The sequence below is a fragment of the Anser cygnoides genome, chromosome 2, assembly GCF_040182565.1.
Source record: "Anser cygnoides isolate HZ-2024a breed goose chromosome 2, Taihu_goose_T2T_genome, whole genome shotgun sequence".
Taxonomy (NCBI): domain Eukaryota; kingdom Metazoa; phylum Chordata; class Aves; order Anseriformes; family Anatidae; genus Anser; species Anser cygnoides.
In genome coordinates this window covers 75,736,276-75,761,503 of record NC_089874.1, presented here as the reverse complement: position 1 = coordinate 75,761,503, position 25,228 = coordinate 75,736,276, and the positions used below count along the sequence as shown (strand labels likewise).

The following is a 25,228-nucleotide window of genomic DNA, read 5'->3' as shown; positions in this document are numbered from 1 at the left end:
CCCGGGGCCTGTGCCATGCACTACCCCATCCTAACTAGGCACCACAGCAGGACTGGGCTGAGGCTGCCAGCAGGCACCGGGTGTGAGGGGCTGGGAGAGGCCAGGGCCAAGGGGCAACCCCATATCCCACCCCTGGCCCTTGGTTGCCCAGAGGCAGTATTTCCAAAGGTTTTACAGACCTGGTCCTAACCTGTGCCTACCTCCATCCACCCCACCAAAGAAAAAAGATCACAGACTTATTTTCAGGGTACTTGCTTAAGATATAGGTAGATCCGGAATTAAATCACTGTGGGTCACGAATTGCAAGGGAGGGCTCACAGTTACTCACCAGGTCTCCCTGTGTCCCTGCAACTGCCTGCTGGAAAAAATACAGAACTTTGCATGGCACAAAGAGGAAAGGGGAGAACGTAGTGAGAGAAGAAGCTGTGCTGATTAAACAGTAAAAAAGGCGTCAAGAAGTAACCCAAGAGTCCAGAAAGAAATTGTGGGTATCGGTGATCCCAATTAAACAGAAAGGCTGGGCTGCTGCAGGAGCTGTAGAGGGAGAGACTGGACAGGCAGTTGGCCTCACTGAAGATCCAGTTGTCATCTCTGAGAGGGCTCTTGAGTGCCTGGCACAGCTGGCGAGGCTGCTGCATCCTGGCCTCATCTCTGAACAGCTCCATCGGCTGCCTTCCAGCCGTGCGAGGAATGTCTTGCGGGCCTGCAGCTGTCTGCACAGGCCTACATTCCCTTCCCGTCCTGCTGAGGCTGACGAAGATCTTGAGCAGGGTTTGTGCGCACAGCACAATTTCACATGCGTGAATTACCTCTTTAATACACTGACTACAGCTGCAGTCAACAGGAAAAGAAGGCAACTGAGAGAGCAAGGTAACCATAAAATTTGAATGAGGCTCCAGGAAAGCTAAGTGAGCCACAGCTGTCATTTTCAACTGTTCTGTCAGTCTGGAAGGGGCCTTATATTTTTCTTAACCTATTTTGTAAGACCAGGCTTTGCAACTCTGAAACAAGACAATTGCTATCACAGACTATTGACTGTTAAATTGACTGTCCTCCATTAAGGGCTCTGAAGTAATTTACTGTGGCTGTCTACAATGCCCTCTGTTAATCAGACATATTTCCACCTGAATTTCTGGAAACCTTGCATGTGTTAAACTTTACACATTGCTTTTCTCATGGTCCATGCTCTTATTTATTTTTAGCTTATTAGTTTTAAAAGAAAATGGTATGAATAAGTATATAAATAGATGAGATAAATTTCCAAAGTCAGACATGGCAGTATGGTCAATAGCTTTTCAAGTCCTGTCTGCTTGGTGGTGAGATATTGAGGTTAGAATCTTTATTACATGGAAGGCATGTACGTACAGGAGCCTATGTGTGATATATATTCAACAGAAAAGAATGGAATAATGTAGAAAGCACACGTTTAAAGTTCAGATTTAAACTTATGTAAAAATATTTAAACTTGCCCATGGGTAAGATTTTCATGTTATATCTTGAAAAAAATAAAGATCTAAGTACTGCGTATCTCTTAACATTTGCTGCAGAAATGGAACTTTCCTCAGAACAGTCATGCTGCTTACTTCTTATTAAATATACATATTAAGGAATATGTTTTAATAATCCTTTTATCTGGGAGTTTCAGAAAGCTGTTCTAAGTTATCTGGCAATATTCTTCACTTTCAAGTTCTGCGAAGAACAAACATTCAGTAGCTTTTGACATAAAACACCATGTGGCCTGTGTTGTCAAACTGCTCTTTGTGGAGAAATTATTTTCTGAAACTAACAGGTTGAGTGTTGTGGATTGTTCTAGTGATGCTCACTGCTGTCAAAAAGTACAATAATAACATTCTAAACTTAGCATTTCAATTGTAACTGACTGCCAAAAGAACCCCATGATCTAGCCCAATTTTGCCTTGCTTTCTGCATAATTTTTCTTTATTCTTATTTTTGGGTTTCTTCTATAGGGAGTTCTGCCATTCAAAACTGACTAGAGCCAGTGGATGAAATTCAAATTCACTTTAAAATTAATATAATATGGATGAATCCTAGGCTATGAAAAGTTAACATAAAGTATTATCAGAACTGATGAGTAGTGTAATATTTGACACACAAAAATTACCAACCCCCCACTGTCTTTCATACCTTTCTAAAGAAATCTTTTTTTTTTTTTTTTCTCCCTTCAAGCTACCTCTTCTACTTCGCATATGCTTTATGCTTTAGCTATTTCAGACCATATCTTACTATAGAGGCCATTCTATCATACAAAATGATTTGCAAATAAACTATTTCTAACACTGTTTAACATTTGCCATTGCAAGTGAATTAGGTGATTTTTAGACAAACCCTTCTTTTGAAAAATGGTAATGATCTGACACATTTCACAGCATCCTCCAAGGAGGATTACTTATGTGAGGGAGATTCGGACTGCTCCTTTTTGCATTAGCTTTTAACATTTCTGTTATTATTCTTTTCATTATTATTATTTATTTTTGATATCAGCAATATATTTTGCAGCAGTGCAGACTCTTAGAAGTGTGACTTCCATGTTCTGTACTGCACCCAAAAGAGAAGTATAAAAACTTTGATTCATCCTGAATCAATGTTAGTAAAACAGGTTTGAGAACCAGATGTGAGCTATCAGTGCTTTAAAGGGAAGGTAGTGGTGGTCTCATGCTTCTTACAAACCTTGGAATGTAAACAGTGAAAATTTCTACACATGACACTAAGGTAGGAAGATACAAACCTTGAATATTGTATGTCAGCTTGTATTTCAGAAACAGAATAGACATCCAGATAAACAATGTGTGTACAGTTTACCTTCAAATATGTATATGTATATATACATATACACATATACATACACATACATGTATATGTATATATGTATATGTATATATTGTACCTTTAATCTTTTCCCCTACATCTTAGCATCTTAGGGGTGGTTTGAACTAGAAAAACTAGAAGAATATATACTAGGAAAACAATCTTGAAATGTAACACAGAACAAACACCAGAAATGTATTACATCACTCCTTTATTCTGTCATCATTTTTTTGACTTTTTTTTTTCACAATTATTAGTATGTTAGCTATATATAGTCAAGTGGATAAGAAGCTGACACATTGTTGGAAGTTACTGTTGCTTGGAGAAGGGAGAAACTCCCATGTCTTTCACTTTCAAATTATTAACCCAAAGAAATTTCTTTAAAGAAATGTGAAAAACACTTCTGTTCACACAATGTGGGTTAAAAATAATGAAAAACAATATAGTATGTTTTGTATATGTCTTCATTTTGAATGTTGGGTGATGATTAATTTTCTTTTTATCTGTTTAGGATTACTTAATAAAAAAATGTGTCTGGCAAGTTCATGATGGTAAGAACTAGTGTTAACTGATTATATATGGCACAGTGCTGATTAATATAACTTTTTAAACAGTACAATAATTCCTCTAATAGACAATCCCTGCCACCTTTTTGTCAGGAAAGAGCATGGCTAGATACGAAAGACTATTTATTTTTAATAGTTAAGATGGACGTATTGGTCCTATTAAAATTCATCTTCACTGTCGTTGTAAAGTTGTATCTTTAATAAGCACTACTATATAATATTAGAGAAAATTCCAGATTAAAATGTGGGGTGATACCTTTAAGATTGGATCTCTCTTTTCTTAATGAAACCTACATCTGATATAGCAGTGTACATTCCCTTCAGATTCTTTGAAGATAAAAATAATCAAATACAGGACAAGATAGGTTTTATAATTATAGAATTTGATGCCCAGCGGTATAAAGTGCAGATTTGGAGTTTCTTTTACATCTCAGATTACTGATATTATTGGAAATAGCTGTTGTAGATTAAGAAGTTATAGAAGAGTAGATACTGATTTAATTTAATAATAACAGAAAAGACCTTGTAATGTGTCAGAATATAAAACATTAAAGTTCTGTTAAAAGTATCAATTTTCTTCAAATAAAAATTTCAAATAATTTTCCTCTCAGCAGAAATGTGAATGCTGACACTTAAAAAACAAAACAAACCAAACAAAAACAAAACAAAACAAAAAAAATGAGGTTGCTCTATTCAGTTTTACAAAGCAAATATTAATGAATGTGTTTGATGGCATACTTGAGGTCTATTGTAATGCAAACTGCTTAAGAAATTGTGTGATTGCTGTGTACTTTTTGCAGCTAGTATGCCAACAAAAATGAGAAGTTTCTTTTCTGTAGGGGGTACTCTCAGGAGAACAAATTTTAAATCAGTACTATAAGTTAAGAACATTACCTGTCAACTAGTAAAAAGAACATTGAAGATAAAATAATTATTTGTATCTGCATCATCATCTGATGATCTTGGTATGTCAGAGTATATTTTATGTAGTAGGAGGTAACAAATTTAAATTTTTTTAAATGAACAGATTTGATTTTTATAATTCTCATTAACTATCCTTCTCTAGCTGTTGAATAGTAACATAGGAAAAGAAAGGAGAGGGTAAAGGCAAATGAAATCCTGTTAAAATGCAAATAATATGAATTTCTAGGTAATAAAGCATGCATTAAACTTGTAACACCAATGACCATAGTAGTAAAAAGTATATGGCATATATTATGTACCTCTATCTCCTCTTTCTGCTCACTTAGATGAAAGTCTTGAGATAATTATAGAGCCTTTGTATTCTTTTTGCTACAAAATGATTAAGAGCTTTAAAACCCCATTTTCTTAACTGCATTTGTTGTTTTCTTTCTCTCCTTCTCTATAAGATATATATATGATATGAATATTTTGTATATATAAATAAATATATATTACATAGAAAATATAAAAATCTTATATATATATATATAAAGATTTCAATACTGCAAGTAACATTCTAAGGAGTTTACTCTGTTTTGTATCAAATAAATAAAGTTGAATCAAGGATTCAAACTTATTTTGCAATGTTAGCAATCTTTGATTAAATCTCTCTTTTCTACATAATTTCAGCAGAAGTGTTTAATAAAACAAACAGAAACAACAACAAAAAAGAAAAACAATAAAAAACAACCCACAAAACCATAAAGCTTAAAAAGGATAAAAAGTATGGGAGGACTTTTTTTTTTTTTTTTTTTTTGTTATCCTAGCATCACTTCTGAAACAAAACTCATCAATATAGCATGTATTTTCAATTTCACATTTTAAAAATAAGATTCTCCAGGTGAAGCAAGGAAATGATGAGCAAATAGTAAAACTTTCAAGAAAACCTGTTAATGGCTATGCAAACAGAAAATAATTGTCACCTTGGGCATCACTATATCCTATTGCAAAAGTCCAGGAAAGTCTGCATACAGGTTAGGTCTTTGAAACAAAATAGCAATCCAGCACCTACTGTGAGCATCTGGCCTTTCCTAGATAGGGGGTATGACCAGAGTTCCTCAGAAATTTGTCTCAGCTACTTATAAACAAGAAAAGTTTCCATCCCCTAATGGGCTATATTATTATGTGCTGTGAGGATGTGCTGAGCTACTGTGGAGACTGAAGGAGATTTTGAAAGTTATTTTGTAGAAACTAGAAAAATAAATTCAGTTTAGGACAAAAATGTGGTTGAGAAATTCAGACAGAAACCCTGAGGAGTGGAGCAGGGAATCTCAAAGAGTTGCTTGCTCCATCTGTCAGGTTGCTCCTACCTGAAACTTAAATATAAAATTTGATGGCAACCTCTATATTTAATTTTATTGATTTGCTTCTGGAAGTAGGACAGTCAAAAACCATTTAGAAAATGAGTACTTAGGGCAGGTGTTTATGGTGTCAACAGGGAGAGGAAAATATTAATTAGAAAATACTAATCAAGACTAAACCCGGTAAGAGGTGTTAAATCCTCTGGCTACAGTTATCACAGCTCTTTCCATTAATCTTTACACTAGAAGTACTGAAGGTTAAATGTGAAGGGTGAAATATAGAACTTCAAGGAGAACCAGGGGAAAAAGAAGACATTTACTTCCTAACATTTCACTAGACTATACAGCACAAAGAGGAACTGACTGAATTTCTGCAAAATATTCTCAAGTTACAGGGTGGTGGGATTAAAACTGGTAAAATATTTCATTTTGTTTACATTGTGAGTTCTTTAAAAGGTGCTTTTCCTTTTCAAATGTTCTTTTCCTTCTCAAATATTCATTTCCCCTTTCCTTTCCTTGCCTTGCCTTGCCTTGCCTTGCCTTGCCTTGCCTTGCCTTTCCCTTCCTTGCCTTGCCTTGCCTTGCCTTGCCCTGCCCTGCCCTGCCCTGCCCTGCCCTGCCTGCCCTGCCCTCCCTGCCCTGCCCTGCCTCGCCTCGCCTCGCCTCGCCCTTGCCTGCCTTGCCTTGCCTTGGGGACAATCACTTCCCTAGTCCTGCTGGCCATGCTATTTCTGATGCAGGCCAGGATGCCGTTGGTCTTCTTGGCCACCCAGGCACATTGCTGTTTGATTCAAGGCTGTTGACCAGCAGCCTCAGGTCCTTTTCTGCCAGGCTTTCCAGCCAATGGAATGTCCAGATCCATAATGTCTCTTCTGTTTTAGCTCATAAAGCACTATGATCATAATAGTGATGATCAAAATGATCATAATGATTCATAATAGAAAAGCTGTTGACAGATGTAACTACCTTACAGGAAGTATGCAGAAATGCAAAAGGTTCTGTCTAGCTTTCTTCTGTGACATTAAAACTTAACAAAACCTGGTGCTTTGTGTGAACAGTTAGGACTAGAAAATCATTGTTCTGAGGTTCTTCCTTTTCTCTTGAAAATAGGTTAAATAAAAAAATAAATTTCTGAAAGTGTTGTGGAGACTTGATCATGTTATTTTGGTAGGATACTGAGTGAACCAAGGCAAAAACTAAGGTTGTTGAGAAAATTCTCAATTGACACCTGATGCTTTCCATAGTCTCTAATTTTATTTTTTATTTTTTCCCTACTTTTCTGTTGTGTGAATTATCTGTATTTCCAGTGTCTCAGAGGCAAAAGTGAAAAGTACATTTTGGTATGAAGGTGGGTAGTACATATCGATGTGAAATATGAGATTGAAAACATTTCATATATTTCCATATCAAATACATTTGTTCCATTGTAAGCAGAGATAAAATTTAGCATTGACACTTGGATTTGGATAATGTTTAGTCATCTGATTTTAGCTTACACCCTTAATTTAAAGCACAAAAAAAAAAAAAAAAAAAAAAAAGAAAAAGAAAAAGATTTGCATTGAGAAATTTGAATTCAACCTCAAGCTAAAATTCTGAGCATTTGGATGTAGTGTCCTGCATTTGTGCTTTTTTTAGTTCTGAATGATATATTACTTTAATAATAATTGTGACAGTAAATCTGATAAGCGGATGCCATCACATCTTAGACACTTTGAAATGAAAAGGTAAGAAAAATGACACATCTATAATCTTGATTTGTTTGCATATTTTGTAATTTACCCGGTTTTAACTGATTGCAGTTCATTGATGACTGCTGATAAAGAATTACAGTAGAAGGTCCCAGCTCTGGTTATATTTGAAATAAAGAGATGTAGTATTTACTGGAGCTATGAATATGGATGATGCTGAAGCTGGATTTTCTATTTGAAATTAGAAATTAATTATAATACTCTGGCTAATCTTACAATGACATCTATTTCTGTATGCAAACATCAATGGAATATCAGAATTTCTGCAAAACTGCAGGCCCTTTCTGATTAAGTGAAAGCACAGAGAACCATAGAACTGGAAGCCATTCTGGAAGTGATTGAAATGATTTTCTTGTATGCCAGAAGGGATTTAGACTGGTACCAGAAGTGGGATATCATGCTTTGTGGGTATATTGAATAAAGATTGCTGTGTTATTTCTGGGAAGTCAATTATAAAGACCTTTCCTTCTACAGGGAGTTAGGGAGTCCTGAGTATTCACTTCTGCTTTAAGGGAAGTCTTCTAAATGTTGATTACAAAGGCCTTTTGTGAAAACGTGAACAGAGACGGAATGCATAGCTAAATGTGACGTCAACGGTTTCAAGGCAGTTGACATGATGATTGCTCTTTAGCTTCTTTTGACTCAGCCAGACCTGAAACAAGAATATCCTTTTCCTGTATACTCGAAATTGCCAGGTGGCTCTCCAGTAAGTACTGTTTCAGGCTTATCCTCAGCACCTGATACAAGGTTTTTGTCTGTAGAGGAATACTGTAGAAGTTTGGCTTCGTGACTTAGTCTTACTCTAGTGGCTGTGATCTCCCACTTTCTGTTTAAGATTGGTTCTGAATGATCTCCATTTCCTACATCTCAGAAGGTGTTTTTTCTTCATTCAGACACTTGTCTTCCTATGAAGAAACATCTCTGTGATTCTTCTCAAGCTTGTTAACCATTTTTGGTGAGACACAGGGTAGAGATCGCGTTTATTCCTCTTTTTATTAAGGGTTTCCTCCCAGCCATGAGAATCCAATAGCTATCACTAATCTGTCATACCTTTTTATTCTCTTTAGCCACAATCTGGGGACACCTCTTGCATGCAAAACAGCTGGAACACAGCAGAAGTTGGCTTGAACTGGAATGTCATGGCTCTGAGGGCACTGCCAGCCTTGCTTATCCCTTCCCCCGCTGCGTTCCCCCACCATGCCCAGCTCCAGGTGTCAAGGTAGCCCAGGGGCTGCCAGCTCCTGCCCCAGTGAGGCTGCATCAGGGCCGGGCCTGGCCTTGGTCCCAGGGAGGTGCCTGGTGCCCTGCGCCTAGTGGACTGCTGGGACGGGCCCTGCCTGCTGGGCCCTGCCTGGCCCACCTGGGTTTGCCGCATGCTTCCAGTGTATAGACAGTAAGCAAAAATAGAAAGGATGTTCTTGAGAGGCTTTGCTGATTAGGGTTATTTGGAAATATATAGAATGAAATGCTGTACCTCAAAGACAAAGCATTTTTTGTATGAACAGAGATAATAGTCATATACTCTGTAATGTGGTGAACTCTTAGAATGAAAATTTCAAAATTTCATGCAGCAAACAATGAGAATATTTTAGCGTAGGATGTCTTAGAAAGTATTTGTAAACTTAGCCTGACTGAATTCAAACCACATGCTTTGAGATGTTTGTGAGGCCAAACTTGAATCAAGTGGCAGAAATGCTTCTGCTAATGTTAAAAGAACATTAATTTAATGATTCATCAACAGAATAAGGTGTCAAAAAAATGGTGCTTTTTTTCTGATGATGCAATTGCTTTCTCTTTTGTTTCATGTTCATTCCAAGTCAAAGAAGTTGTGAATATAAAACACTGCTGGGGTTTTGCTTTCCTGGTTTGTTTGTTTTTAGGAATAGAATATTATGGTACTGTTTTTTCTTTTTCTTTCCTTTTTCCTTTTTTTTTTCTTTTTCTTTTTCTTTTTCTTTTTCTTTTTCTTTTTCTTTTTCTTTTTTTTCTTTTTCTTTTTCTTTTTCTTTTTCTTTTTCTTTTTCTTTTTCTTTTTCTTTTTCTTTTTCTTTTTCTTTTTCTTTTTCTTTTTCTTTTTCTTTTTCTTTTTCTTTTTTTTTCTTTTTTTCTTTTTCTTTTTCTTTTTCTTTTTCTTTTTCTTTTTCTTTTCTTTTTCTTTTTCTTTTTCTTTTTCTTTTTCTTTTTCTTTTTCTTTTCCTTTTTTTTCTTTTCCTTTTCCTCTTCCTCTTCCTCTTCCTCTTCCTCTTCCTCTTCCTTTTCCTTTTCCCCTTCCCCTTCCCCTTCCCCTTCCCCTTCCCCTTTCCCTTTTTCCTTCCCCTTTTCCTTTTCCTTCCCTTTTTCCTTCCCCTTCCCTTTTTCCTTTTTCTTTTTCCTTTTCCCTTCCCCTTTTTCCCTTCCCCTTTTCCTTTTCCTTTTCTTTTTCTCTTCCTCTTCCCCTTCCCCTTCCTCTTCCTCTTCCTCTTCCTCTTCCTCTTCCTCTTCCTCTTCCTCTTCCTCTTCCTCTTCCTCTTCCTCTTCCTCTTCCTCTTCCTCTTCCTCTTCCTCTTCCTCCTCCTCTTCCTCTTCTCTTCCTCTTTCTTCTCCTTCTCCTTCTCCTTCTCCTTCTCCTTCTCCTTCTCCTTCTCCTTCTCCTTCTCCTTCTCCTTCTCCTTCTCCTTCTCTTTCTCTTTCTCTTTCTCTTTCTCTTTCTCTTTCTCTTTCTCTTTCTCTTTCTCTTTCTCTTCTTTCTCTTTCTCTTTCTCTTTCTCTTTCTTTCCCTTTCCCTTTCCCTTTTTTTTTCCTTCCTTTTTTTCATTTCATTTTTATTTTTTTTCCCTGTGGAACAACAACAACAAAAAAAAAGTATCTATTTTAGCTGTTTAAGAGGGAATAATGCAGTAAAGAAATAAGCTATAACAGTTGTTTTTATTTAATAGCATTCTAGTCTAAAAAGTTTGTGAACAAGTAGCTTTCTTGATTTCCCTGCTGTTCTTCTCTGTGCTTTTCTACAGTTGTCATTGTGCATTACATAAATGCCTCATGAGCATGCTCTTACCAGTTGACCCATTACTGCACTCCTTATAGGCCTGTTCATACTATGTGATGTAGATGAACACAACCTTTTTAGAATAGTTAATAGGTGATTATTGTTTAGATTCAGCAGAAAGTTCACTCAGTTTTCTGGTAAATAGCCACATGTTTATCAGTTTCTGGTCCTGTGAAGTCAATCTATGTTGGAAACAGCAGGTGCATTTTGTTTTGTTAAACTCCATAGGTGCAAGAGTACATTGGACTTGACAACGAGCAGAAGAATGAGAACATTCACAGTTCGGACACCATTGATTAACTGATCCATCTCCAGCAGCTGTGAAGTAGGAGCTGTGATAAGTCTGCCAATGCTGAACAATTTCACAAGGAAGAAACAAATATTCCACATTGCAAGGGTATTCAAATGCTAATTTTTCCAATAATGAGTCTGACAGTAACACTAGTACCCATGAAGGTTTGCAGTTCTTTATTTCCTCAAGGTTAGAATAGCACTTCAGATTTGCAGTTGAAATACTTTTTTTTAAAAAAAAAAATCCTGTACAAATGATTTTATATAATAACTGTCATAGATGACTCTAAATCAAACAGGTAAACATTGCAGCTCTACAGAATTCAAACCTATTTCACTTGCTTATATGATTGCTTATGTACTTGTACAAGGAAAACAACAGATAGGTCTAGTGACTTGTCCATCAGTTATGATACAAATAATTAGTTCCATGATTTCTAATGTGTATATAGTAGTCAACAGGTAAGGGGAGAGGCAGTCCAGTTAATGAAGCCCAGAACTGAAAAAGTTTTGAATTGTTAAAATTATTTTCAATGGAAATGAAAGATTTAGAAGTAAAATGGAAGTTTCTACTTAATATTTATACAATATAGGTGTCAAGATAGACTATTTGTGGTTTAAGTCACTCAGTCATCAGATGAATGGTAATTGCTTGCTATTTTTATGTGGTGAGAAAGATATATTAAGGTACTGAGTGGGTATTCACAATCTCAGTTCTGCTCTGCTTTTGCCATAAATTTTCCATATTATTTTTATACCCATTTATGGTACAGCTTACAAAGCACTGTCTACCTGTCTCAGGTGTTTTGAGAGGATAAATGCATGAGTGTGTGAGTCATCAGGGTACTCTGTTGGTAAGACAGAGAGTAACTATGAAGATAAAATGGATATGCTTTTTCTTCTTGTACACAGAGCTTGCCTTTATTTCCTCCTGAATTAATCTTTTCTTAGTCAGTCTTATCTTTACTTCTCTACATTGATCTTTCCTCTTCCTCTGCACAATCTCCCTTTAGGACTCCACAATACCAGCAAATCAGTTAAAATATTCCTGCCTTTATTCTTATTGAATAATTGAAGAGCAAACTGTTTTAGTGAGACATAAGTGTATTTTGAGAACAAACTATGAAAGTAAATGTTTTTGTAATTTCACCTTTCCTTTCTGATAATATTTTGCATAAGTCTAGTATAAGAAAACAGCAGGTCCAATAGTATTGTCTTTTCTTTATTGAAACTTTTTGTTCTTAGAGTCATGGGACAAATTTCTTGATTTAAGGGGACTGGTTTGGGATTGACTGAGGTTACTGTTCTTTGTGTCAGCTGTAAGAAACTAATAGGAACTAAAGGAACTGTAAGGAACTAAATTCCAAACACAAGTGCAGGTTGTCATCTAAAAGTGAATCTAAAGGAAAAAGAAAACTTTTGTTGGCCAACATTTATGTAGCCACTCCATGAAATGGAAAGAGAGAGCACCTTGGAAAGTATCAGGTAGATGTCTGAATCATCAGTAACATTACTGAGAGAAGAAAAAGCTAGACATGAAATACCTTGCAAATGCAAATTGAAAGGAGGTTGGAGCTGTTAGCAAAGATAAAGTTTCATCTTGCTAGGTTCCAGCTCTGTTCAGGAAAATAGGATTTTAGATATCCTTTTTTTAAAAAAGGGATTATATCAGAGATGCCAGTTTCCTTCATCCCCTGCAGAAAAAAAAAACCTGTGGGGTCCTAGATTTTATGTAACTACTTGTTTTAGGAAACATTCATAGATGTCTTTAAAATGGATTGATTTATTTCACCAGCATTAACTTCAGATATTTGCTTTTAATTTTTTCATGCTGTCCTTGTATATATCTTTTGGGTGATTAAGATGGTAATTGCTTCAAATAAAGTTTGAAATAACTCCAGCATGATATCCTTGTCTCTAAATTGGAGAGACGTGGATTTGATGGACCACTCCATGGGTAAGGAGTTGGCTGGATATTGCGGCAACAACTCAATGTCCAAGTGGAGATCAGTAATGAGTAGTGTTCCTCAGGGGTCAGTATTGGGACTGGTGGTGTTTAACATCTTTGTTAATATGGAATTGAATGAACCCTCAGCATGACATCCTGGAGGGAAGGGATGCCATCCAGAGGGACTTGGACAAGCTTGAGAGGTGAGCCTGTGTGAACCTAATGAGGTTCAACATGGCCATGTGCAAGGTCCTTCATATGGTCTGGGGCAATCCCAAGCACAAATACAGGCTGTGTGGAAAATGGATTGAGAGCAGCCCTGAGGAGAAGGACCTCAGGGTGTAGGTTGATGAGAAGCTTGACATGAGCTGGCAATGTGAGCTTGCAGCCCAGAAAGCCAAAGGCATCCTGGAATGCATCAAAAGAAGCATGGCCACCAGGTCGAGGGAGGTGATTCTCTTCCTCTACTCTGTTCTCATGAGACCCCACCTGGAGTCCTGTGTTCAGCTCTGGGGCCCCCTGGACCTGGACCAATTGGAACAAGTCATAGGAGGGCCACAAAGATGATCAAGTGGCTGGAGAACCTCTCCTGTGAAGACAAGGTGAGGGAGTTTGGGTTGTTCATCCTGGAGAAGAGAAGGCTCTGGGGAGACCTTATAGTGGCCTTCCAGTATCTAAAGAATACCTACAGGGAAAAGCAGTAGAGGGTCCCTTTATCATGGAATGTAGTGATAGGACAAAGAGTAGTGGTTTTAAACTAAAAGAGGGTCGATTTAGGCTAGATATAAGGAAGAAATTCTTTACTGTGAGGGTGGTGAGGCACTGGCACAGGTTGCCCAGAGAAGCTGTGGATGTCCCATCCCTGGAGGTGCTCAAGGCCAGGTTGGATGGGGCTTTGAGCAACCTGGTCTAGTGGGAGGTGTCCCTGCCCATGGCAGGGGGGTTGTGATTAGATTATCTTTAAGGTCCCTTCCAATACAAACAATTCTATAATTCCATGATTCTATTTCCATTTCTAATTAATACTATTTCTATTTTTAGTTAATAAAACAGAATAATACCCACTTATATGCTTTGCTCTGGTAACTCTACACTGTAATACATTCAGTTCTGTAAGATTATAAATATTCTTCTAAATCTGGGCACCGTTATACCTGATTTTCAGAAGGGGTCACACATTTTAGGAAAACCAGAAATATTTATTGACAATTTAGTTCCTATGCAAAAAGAATTGAGAGGAACAATTAATGCTATATTAATTTGTCTTAGCCAGGAAAATACTTCCTTCTTTGTTGGTAAATATTCAGTTTCTCCAGAGTGCAGATATACTTCTGTGAGAGAAACGAGCTGATGCCAACTTGGGGTTTTGAAAAACAGATGAGAAAATTAAAGTAACATTGTCAGAAATTTGAAGATCTGCTCCCTAATGAAAATACAACAGATTAATCTACATCAATTGCTGTATCACAGTTACACATTCTTCCAGTTCTGTTGCAAATTTACAGAACATATCTGGTTTCCAAATATGCATACTGCATAACCATTTACAGCTGATGAAATGAATAGAGTATATCCTTCAGAGAGAAATTTTATGTGGGCATATACCCTGGGAGCTCTTAGCATAAAACATAACCTAAATATTAATAAGGACAAATGTTCAGAACCCAGAGCAGGTGTTAAGGCATGCACCTTGCAGGTAAAGCTGGTAGTAGCTGCTAAGTTAAATCCTCTTAAACATCTCTGAAATGTTAACTCTTGTTACGTTTGACAGTTCAGAAAGATGCCAAGCATTGAGTTCCAAGTTTCTATGAGTACTGTCAAGTTTGCTTGAAGACAGCAAGCAAATGATATTGGAATACTGCTAAACATTACTGAAAAAAAAGATAAAAACTAATAATGCTGGATTTTATAACATTAACAGTGTAAAAATATTGGAAATGAATAGCAATAGCACCCAAGGGACCTGAGGGAACAGCAAGAAGTTGCATCAGGGGAGGTTCAGGTTGAGTAGCAGGAAAAAGTGCCACTGAGGGGGTGGTCAGGCACTGGAACAGACTCCCCAGGGCAGTGCTCTTGGCATCGAGCCTGCGGGAGTTCAAGAGGCATTTGGACAATGCTCTCAGACATAGGGTTTGTTTTTGGTGTGGTCCTGTGTGAAGTGAGAAGGTGGACTTGATGATCCTTGTGGGTCCCTTCCAACTCAGCATATTCTAAGATTCTATGATTTGATGATACAGAAGTTCTCTGATTCAATGTCAGGGTGCTACTGGGGCTGGCTGTTCCCTGCAGGCTGGGAGCCAGGAGCCACAAGGGATCTGGAGGCTAAACAGAGTAGGGACCTTACCAAGCAGGGCCCATCCCAGAGCCCCCAGAAACATCATTTAATCTGCCAGAGCACTGGTGGTTTCAAACTGCTAATATTTGCATATTTTTGAAATACTTCTGCAACAGACTTTGAACTGACAGTCAGTCTCTATGCAGGTCTTTATTATAGTTAAAAACTGGACCTGTGTACTCTGAGGAGGATTTTCTAGTCAAGGGAATAAGGATCTTCTTTGGGACCAATACGTGCTGAGTTTTTCAGGTTAATGTATGTTAGTCACTGGTAAAAGTTTTATTTTATTTTTTTTCCTCTTCCCTTGTATGCTGGTAGGAAAATAATAAAATTATTCTCTATTGACAGATGTATTTTCTCATAAACATTGATTTATTTATGAGATGATTATTACAACTGGAAGCACCATAAATTTATCCTATCTATGTCTACAGAGGGTACGTTTTCAGAACAAACTCTCTTTTTCAAGCTCTATGGAATATGGGAGAGCAGAATGGTGAAGTTGGAAATTAGAGAGATGTCTCAATTCATTTTCCTTCTTTCCAACATGGTACTTGGTCAACAGTGCTTTTGATTCTAGTATAAGCAGAAAGATAATCAGCTGTAGCACAAAGGCTTGGCTAACTTTCTTCCCACTAATAGCAAGATAAAATTAAAGATTCTGTGAATAGGTAAGGTGCTCTAGTCTAAAACATGTTGGTAAATTGGTTCATTTTGCATTTTTAGAACTATGTAACTGCAATTATGTATTTATGTAGTATCTAGAAGTTAATGTACCTCTACCTGCACGTAGAAGACTGGCAGCAGAGGAAAAGCAATAGAACACGGAAACTGATACTGTTATTTTTTGTTTGGTTGGTTGGTTTGTTTTGTTCTTCATTTCTTTGTTTGTTTGTTTTCCCGTTTCTGAAAGGAAACTATTAGTCAGGTGAAAAGTACTTGCAGTTCAACCACAATATTTTTTTTGTTTTGTTTTTGTTCATAAAGGCAGTATAGCCTGCTCCAATGAAACATTACTTGAGCTCTAGTTAAATGTTGGAATTGATATATAGAGACGGGCTTGATAATATTATACCACACCTAAATATCAATGAAACTCTAATTTTTGTAGAGTTATTAGTTATAAAAAAAAAACAAACAAATGAACAGGAATACTGAAAAGGCAATATGACATTAAACTTAGAAGCACTTGATAAATAAATATCAACAATATGAAGTATTAATCTAGGACATTTTTCTGAATCCATGAGCAAGACAAAAAGTTTTAAATCCATGTATTAAAGGCAGACAGGAAAATCTTGTTGTGATCTCCCTAATTCACTCTCAGCTCTATACACAGAACACATACTCCTTTTCCTTTCTTATTTCTCTGTTCCACTTGAAACCATGTGCAAAAATGCACTGTTATTGCACACTGCAAGAAAAAGAGCAAGACCTTTTAATGTTCATAACTACCCTAGAAATACCCACACAGCAAAACAACATGTACTTCTGAAAATATACTAAGTAATTGCAGTCAACAAGTCATCTTAAAGGCACTAGCAAAACTGGTGGTCAGTTTACAGATGGATAAGCAGACCAAGATTTAAAAAAAAAAAAAAAGAAAAAAAAAAAAAAAAGTAACTCTTTTAAAGCTCTGCTACAGAAGCAGTGAGGAATAAAAATCAGTGTGTTGAAACAGTTACCACTCATATATGCCCAATGTCCTGCTTTGTGCCATTTATTATGGAAAACCTTACAATAGTACCTGAATGAACAGTTTTATCTTGCTGCACTAACACCAACAAATCCTTGCTTGAATCTTATAATGTACTAGAAAACTGTGGTGATTAAGGAGCTGCTTCATGAGCCATGCAGCCTTCCTTTTATGAATGGCCAGGAGAGGTGGGAGGCAGATGGTCTGGGTAAGTCATACAATTTTAAGATGGCACTGAAGGTGAAGCTATTGAAGGTGAAGAATCTGCTATTTCAGCTGTGGTGCTCAGACAGCCATTCCTTCACATAAAGGTGGGCATAGCAGTGTGGGTAGTTGGACATTCAGGCCACGTTTGTGAAGGTGAGAGGGAAGAAGGAAATGGAGGTTATCTGTAAACCGTAACTATTTTTATATGACACCAAGAGTGGCAATTAATCCATTGTCTTCTCAGCATCGTTGTGTGAGGTACCTCTCTATAGTCAGAATACTGAGAACCTGTAGCCAGTTAATGTTGTCTGCTTATTTTGGGCAGATTTTCTTTCTTTTGAAATAGTTTCAGTGTTCTTCTGGTGCACAAGGATATATCTTCATCTTCAGAATTCTTCCAGATTTGCCCTTTCAAAATCTATTCTCATTCTTAATCTCTCCTTCTTGTCTTCCATGCAAACTTTGTCCTTTCTCTGATAAAGGTCTGTAGAGCTGTCACTTGTAAATATGCAACATGGTACTTTCAGTACAGTTTCCTTGGGGTTGTGTTAGTAGCTGACAGTAACCAGTAATAACAATAATAATAGTAATAGAAGAAATCAACCAAGATGTTTAAAGATTGGAGGACTGAAGTTTTACCTGCAAGATTGAGCATCCTTTCCTAATAATCCCACAATTACTATGGATATTGTTCTTTTGCAGAAATTTTCTTTTATCAGAACTAAAATATTTTCAATAAAATTTCAGCAGAAAAAATGAATATTATAATTTGGAAATTCTCTGATTTCTCAAGGGAATTTTCAAGCAGATATTTTCCCTTTTTATTCTTTGGAATTAGGTCCTTGTTCAAATCACACTGTAGTAGCAATCCCTTCCTTTGATACGAGGAACATTTTGTTATAGGAGTCATCACATACGGTGTTTCATGTACCCTGATAAAATAAATTGCAACCATAAGGTATCCTGGGAGCCTTTTCAAATGCGAAGAGTTGACTTTGCACTGGGAAAGCTAAACTCTCATCAGAACATGTGAAAAGCTTTTTTAGTTGAAAACTCAGACTTTCATTAAAAATAGTCCTGTTATATATATAATGTATATATATATATAGTCTATTTTATTCTTTATTACTTCATTACTTTTCGCGTTATCAGTGCTAAAACACATTCCTTCTTATAAAGTTCTAGTATTTGATGTTTTTCTGACAGTGCCTTGTCTTCATCTTCCTTTCCATTTTGTGTGTGTGTTTTCTTCACTGGCTTTTTTCAGTTTGCTCTTCACAAACGATGTATTTAAAAGGAAGGATATAGGAGAAAGGTGGATGGAAGGGACGAAGCAATAGGAAATGTTACTCCTTCTTCCTTTCAGATTATTTTGACATTGCCACATAATTGATTGAATATCAAGCTAGGGTATCTGATGATATAACATTGTTGCAAGTGCTGGCAGTCGGTCAGACTTTTACAATGGCTCTCAGAGACCTCTACTGAATTGCTTTCAGTAACCACAGATAGAATATATGTAACGTTTCTTTCTCACCGTCCTCATCCACTTAACAAGTCGCAATTAAGTATATTCTTCTCAACTTCCCCTAAAAGTACAACCAACACGTAGGAAGACTGTTCCAGTCTGTGCTTTTTTTCAAACATCATACATCAGTAAAATGTTCATAAATAACACATTTCTAACAAATTAATGAGTGTTTCTTTCTCCATTTGCAGCCCTGCAATGAGACAGTTTTAGACATGCTTCAGATTCATTATTACTTTTTATTCTGAAAAATTAGTTTTACAGCTATTTTTTATCATTAATATGAATCAAAGTAACTGGAGTAATATCTTAGTAAACTGGCCATCATTTCGGTATTATATGTGTGTTATTGTGTGTACAGAGCGTATAAAGGACCTGTAGTTTGAACTTTTGGTACTTTAATGTATTGCTGTTAATGTTTTGAAATATGGAGATAATTTATTACAGGTTATGTAAAAACCAAAGCAACTTTTTTCATGTGTGCCTGTCTTTAAGGTCAAGCAATAAAATTTTACTTTCAAAAGTTTATTAGAAGGACAACCTTTGAGAAGATTTCCATGGCAACAAAAATGAGCCAGAGAGAGAGGAAATTCTTAATTCACATATGTGTTTTTAGCTGAGAGTGTTCCTGAGATGCTTTTATTTGATTTGTTCACAGAACAAATCATTAATAAAAACAAACAAACAAACAAACCCACAAATTTTTGGATGAAAGCATTCTATTACATTTCTACATTTATTCCTATGAATGAATGGGTCTTAATATATCAATAGACTTTACCAAAATGAACAAGATTACTTGTATGGGTTATGAAAAATAAAGTTTTCCAAGGCAACTTCAACGAACAATTTATTTCTTAATGGTGGGTGCTTAGCCTTACTAATAATCTTGTGATCTATTCGAGTGAAGGGTGTGGAGAAATGAGTCACATGAATTCCAGTGTATTCTTCATTTGCTTCTAAAATACACTTGTGACTGGGTTCAATTTCAGGATATGTTTTGATCTCTGTGTTTATTTATTTATTTATTTATTTGACTGTTGTTGCTGACTATTTTATCTATTTAAATTGGAAGATTTTACATGAATGCACAGCAGCTAGCACAGGGACAGAGACCTGGATACTTCTACTGAAAGGTGAATATCTTTGTAGATATTTGCATGCAAGAAGTAAATTGTTCACAAGCTCATCGTGTTTGTTTAAATTATATAGAAAATTCATCTTTTCTTTTGTTTAAAAGAGTTATGCTTTGTGCAGAGTTATTTTGTTTAATGCACTTTCATTAAGAATTACTTTTTTTTTTTCTTTTTTTTTTTTTTTCCACAGAGTATGTTGTCTTATATCAAAAAACGAGCACCTTATGGAAAACTTATTTTAGACATTAGCTTGATGAGTGTAAGGGGGATGATTTCAGAAGACTGAGGAGAAGACAGGAGTGTATTGACTGATTCAACCTGCTGCTTAGCAACTACTGAACTTGAGCTGACTTTTAGAACTTGCTCAAAATAAGATTGTTCAGCATTCTTGAACCATGTCCAGACCTGTAGCAAGCTTCTGCTTATCAAACTAGAGCATCCACCAAGTGAGTATATATCTTGTTAACTACAGCCAGCCACAGAGCTATATCATGCATTATAGTCAATAGTGCACATGTGCCACCTGCCCCCCACCCTAGAAAAAACCTTTGAAACCATTACACACTGCTGCCTCCCTCCTCACCCCCCCAAAAAGCCTCAACCATAGACAGATGCTCTGCCATGCCTGATAATCCCCTGCTGCCTCCCTGCAAGGTCCCTTTCCCTAGGAACTGTGAGGATAATCAATATTGTCATACTTGCTCTTAAGCTGTGTTTGAGTCTTCTTGAAAGCGGATCTGCAAACCCAGTTCCTGTTTCACCAGACAATGAGGATCTATCAATCACCATAACTATCAAACTTTTAAGATCTCATATACATGGTATACAGGGTCAAAAGTCTTCAGTTTTAGATTGTCATTGTCTAACAAAGTACTGTCACAACCCTTGATGCCATAAACAAGAGTTCTGTTTGTGTGGGCGTATCATCGATCAACCTAGCAGGTAAACAACAATTGAAAAATATTAAAAATGCTTGGCTAAAAAATTTCATTTGGAAGGTTTCTTTACAGAAAATCCCTCTTCCTTCCTTCCTTCCTTCCTTCCTTCCTTCCTTCCTTCCTTCCTTCCTTCCTTCCTTCCTTCCTTCCTTCCTTCCTTCCTTCCTTCCTTCCTTCCTTCCTTCCTTCTCTTCTTCCTTCCTTCCTCACTTTTTTTACTACGGCTAGAATTGTCAGCATATCTATGATTTTTGTACTACAAATATTTTTTTTTTCAATTACTTGTTTTAAATTAATATCAACTGAGAAACAACTATCATGATAAATGCAGGAAAACTGTGTTCCAGAAACCTTCACATAGAACTTCCAGTTCTTTTTGTTTGAGCTGGTTTCAAATTCTTCAGGATGTGTGACTCTCTCCAACCACCGTGTATGTACACTTCCCTTCTTATTATATAATTTAAAATCTCTTACATTAGGAAGGATAAATGAATCCATTAATGACATTTTAGGACTGATGATTCTGTAAGCTGGTAATTAAGCATATATTTGTATTTCACTTAATTAATTTTACTTCTTTTGTTAGTACTTTCCACTTACTAACATGAATAGATATTAAAAATTTGACTGTATCTCTTGGACGCAACTTTATGTCATGTCTTTGGACCCGTATAAAACACTCGATCAAATGTTATGTAGTAACAAGCACTGTTTATTGAATAAAGGCATGACACTTCCCTTATAGATATCAAAAGATGTGTGTGGCTTTGACTTCTCAGCATACATGGTAGACCCCACAATTTTATTTGTTTGTTTCCTGTCAGAACAGCTCTAAGCTTGTAAACTTTTGATCAACTAATTCGTTGTTATTTGCTATTAAAGAACTGTTGTATTTCAAGGTATAGTACTGTTACACAAACTGCATTTACTTGAAGGGCAAAATTCTCTCTTATGCAAATAAGAGTAGATTATCTTGAATGTCATCACGCAGCACTTGCAGGGCAACCAGGCGATCAGGCCCAGTCAGCATGGGTTTATGAAAGGTAGGTCCTGCTTGACGAATTTGATCTCCTTCTATGACCAAGTGACGCGCTTGGTGGATGAGGGAAAGGCTGTGGATGTGGTCTACCTTGACTTCAGTAAGGCTTTTGACACCGTTTCCCACAACATTCTCCTCAAGAAACTGGCTGCTCGTGGCTTGGACTGGCGTACATTTTGTTGGGTTAGAAACTGGCTGGATGGCCGGGCCCATAGAGTTGTGGTGAATGGAGCCAAATCCAGTTGGAGGCTGGTTACTAGTGGAGTCCCCCAGGGCTCAGTGCTGGGGCTGGTCCTCTTTAATATCTTTATCGATGACCTGGATGAGGGCGTCCAGTGCACCCTCAGTAAGTTTGCAGATGACACCAAGTTAGGTGCGTGTGTCGATCTGCTCGAGGGAAGGAGGGCTCTGCAGGAGGATCTGGATAGGCTGGAGCGATGGGCTGAGGTCAACTGCGTGAAGTTCAACAAGGCCAAGTGCCGGGTCCTGCACCTGGGGCATAACAACCCCAAGAAGCGCTACAGGCTTGGAGATGAGTGGTTAGAAAGCTGCCTGGCAGAGAAGGACCTGGGAGTATTGGTTGATAGGCAGCTGAATATGAGCCAGCAGTGTGCTCAGGTAGCCAAGAAGGCCAACAGCATCCTGGCTTGTGTAAGAAGCAGTGTGGCCAGCAGGTCTGAGGAGGTGATTGTGCCCCTGTACTCGGCTCTGGTGAGGCCGCACCTCGAGTACTGTGTTCAGTTTTGGGCCCCTCGCTACAAGAAGGACATGGAGGTGCTTGAGCGAGTCCAGAGAAGGACAACGAAGCTGGTGAGGGGTCTGGAGAACAAGTCTTACGAGGAGTGGCTGAGGGAGCTGGGGTTGTTTAGCCTGGAGAAGAGGAGGCTCCGGGGAGACCTCATCGCTCTCTATAGGTACCTTAAAGGAGGCTGTAGAGAGGTGGGGGTTGGTCTATTCTCCCACGTGCCTGGTGACAGGACGAGGGGGAATGGGCTAAAGTTGTGCCAGGGGAGGTTTTGGTTGGATGTTAGGAAGAACTTCTTTACTGAAAGGGTTGTTAGGCATTGGAATGGACTGCCCAGGGAGGTGGTTGAGTCGCCATCCCTGGAGGTCTTTAAAAGACGTTTAGATGTAGCCCTTAGTGATATGATTTAGTGGAGGTCTTGTTAGTGTTATGTCAGAGGTTGGACTAGATGATCTTGGAGGTCTCTTCCAACCTAGACGATTCTGTGATTCTGTGATTCTGTGAAATAATCAGAAGCTCAGACACTAGGAGCAGTTGTCCAAGAGTCAGAAAAAGAAAAGGGAATACCCATTATCTCCTTGAAGTTCTGTTTGCTGGTCATGCCGGTTCTTCATGATAAGAGAGTGTCTGGTATGCCTACATGTATATTTAATTCAAAAATGTAATGAACTAAGTCAAAACCATTTTAATAGCTCCTTTTGTTCCAGCTTAAATCGCTCACATATTCAGTGTTGTTCTTTTATTCGCCATATCCTTGTTTGCACAGGAAACCTTTGCACATCTTTGCTCTTCAACCTGTATCCAACGTCTATCATTCATGTCATAAATGACTTAATGTTTAAAATTAAAGTCAGGTCCTCTCATTTGAAGGTGATGATTAGAATAAATGAACAAAATAAAACCTTTTATCATTTACTGAAGTGATCATGATTATCTCTTTCATATAAAGAAAGTGTTGGAAATGTATCTATGAATCATACAAACTTCAGTTCTCATAGAAAACTGAACGGTGGCTGTCTGGCCATCTGTAGTCAAGTTTAAAATCTTGGTGATAGGAGGCAAACTGTCACCAAAATTTCAACCCTGGTTATGGAGAGAGCAGACTTCAGGTTGCTCAGGGAACTACTTAATAAGGTCTCTTGGGAAACTTATTTTGCAGACACTGGGGCCCATCAGTGCTGGTAAATTTTTAAGTACCAGCTTTTAAAAGCACAGGAACAGACAATTCCCAAATGTCAGAAGTCAAACAGTTGGGGCAGAAGGTGAGCAGGGATATTCTTCTAGACCTTATCTGGAAAAGAAAGTATATGGCCATTGGAAGCGAGGTTGGGCAACATGGGAGGTCTACAGAGATGCTGCTTACCATTGTAAGGTGAAAATTGTGCAGCCAAAGCTCAAATAGTGTTGAAGCTGACCAGTACTGTGGGGGTCAATGAAAAGATTATTATTATTATTATTTTTAATATGTTAACAGCAAAAACAGGATCAGAGAAAACATTGTTCTGTTACTTGATGAGGATGGTGACCTCACAAATAGGGGTGTAGACAAAGCAGAGATGTTTATTACCTTCTTTGCTTCTGTCTTCAACACCAGTGATGGGTCCTGGGACCCTCAGAGCCCTGAGTTAGAGGACCATGAGTGCTGGAACAATAAACTCCCAGCCAGACCTGAATTTGTTGGGATTTGTTGCTCCAGCTGGATGCATATAAGTATATGGGGCCTGATAGGATTCATCCCAGGGTACCCAGAGTCATCATGAGACCACTCTCAATTATTTTTGAATGGTCTTGGGAATCTGGAGAGGTCCTATATGACTGGAGGCTGGCAAATATTGTTCCAAATTTCATGAAGGTCAAGAAAGAAGATCCCAGTAATTACAGGCCTGTCAGTCTCACTTCAATGCCTGGCAAAATTATGGAGATGATTATTCTGTGAGTTATTCAAAAACACATAAAAGACAATACAGTAAAAAAGACAAGACAAAACACATAAAAGACAATATGGCCAACATGGATTCAGGAGGGGAAGGTCCTGCTTAACGAACTTGATTTCCTTTTATGACAAGGTTACCCATCTAGTTGACCAAGGGAAGCCAGTTGAAGTAATATTTTTGGATTTCAGCAAAGCTGTTGATACAGTTTCTCACAGTACCCTTCTGGACAAAATGTCCAGCGTACAGCTAGATAAATACATAATGTGATGGGTGAACAATTGGTTTATGGATTGCACTCAAGGCGTTATAGTAAATGGTGTTACATCAGGCTGGTAGCCAGTCACTAGTGGGGTTCCCCACGGCTCCATTTTAGGGCCAGTTCTCTTTACTGTTTCAATTTAGTGTCATCCACAAACTTAATATATTTTCAAGTCCTGCATCCGAATTGTTTATGAAAACATTAAAGAGAACATTTATGAAAACATTAAAGTTCAAGAAGCATTTGGACAATGCTCTCAGACATATGGTCTGATTTTTGGGAGGTCCTGTGTGGAGCCAGGAGTTGGACTCGATGATCCTTGTGGGCCCCTTCCAACTCAGCATGTTCTATGGTCTCATGATTCTAAATAACCTTTCCAGCGCAGAGAGATATTTAAAGCTTTGCAGAAATATACATGTGAAGAGAGTTCAAAATATGCAACAGAGAACTCATATTCTCTGTAAATATGTAAAACATTCTTTCCCCTCTTTTAACTATTAATTGAAAATATTGACGAAATTCTAGGATTCAACCGTTGTTTTTTCTTCTCTCTCAAGAAAGGAGGAAAAGTGAATGAAAGTCATTATTATGTCTTTCACACCCCTATGGTAGCTGGACCTGAAAAAAAGTAGAGGCTTGAAAATTGAAGTTCAGTTATAGAAAATGGATGTGCAGTCCAAACAGTATTTTTTTTTTCTGAAAAAATGTAGTGTAAGCAATTCTAATTGCTTAGCAACTGCATT

General features: G+C 37.5%; 1 long non-coding RNA gene across 1 annotated transcript; it reads left to right on the top strand.

The window, feature by feature from the left end:
- The first annotated feature begins 300 nt into the window (after positions 1-300).
- LOC136789917 (uncharacterized) lies at positions 301-20,682 on the top strand. The gene is made up of 3 exons (XR_010828973.1): positions 301-870; positions 10,658-10,826; positions 19,761-20,682. It is a non-coding gene; the product is annotated as an uncharacterized lncRNA (long non-coding RNA).
- The last annotated feature ends 4,546 nt before the right edge of the window (positions 20,683-25,228 follow it).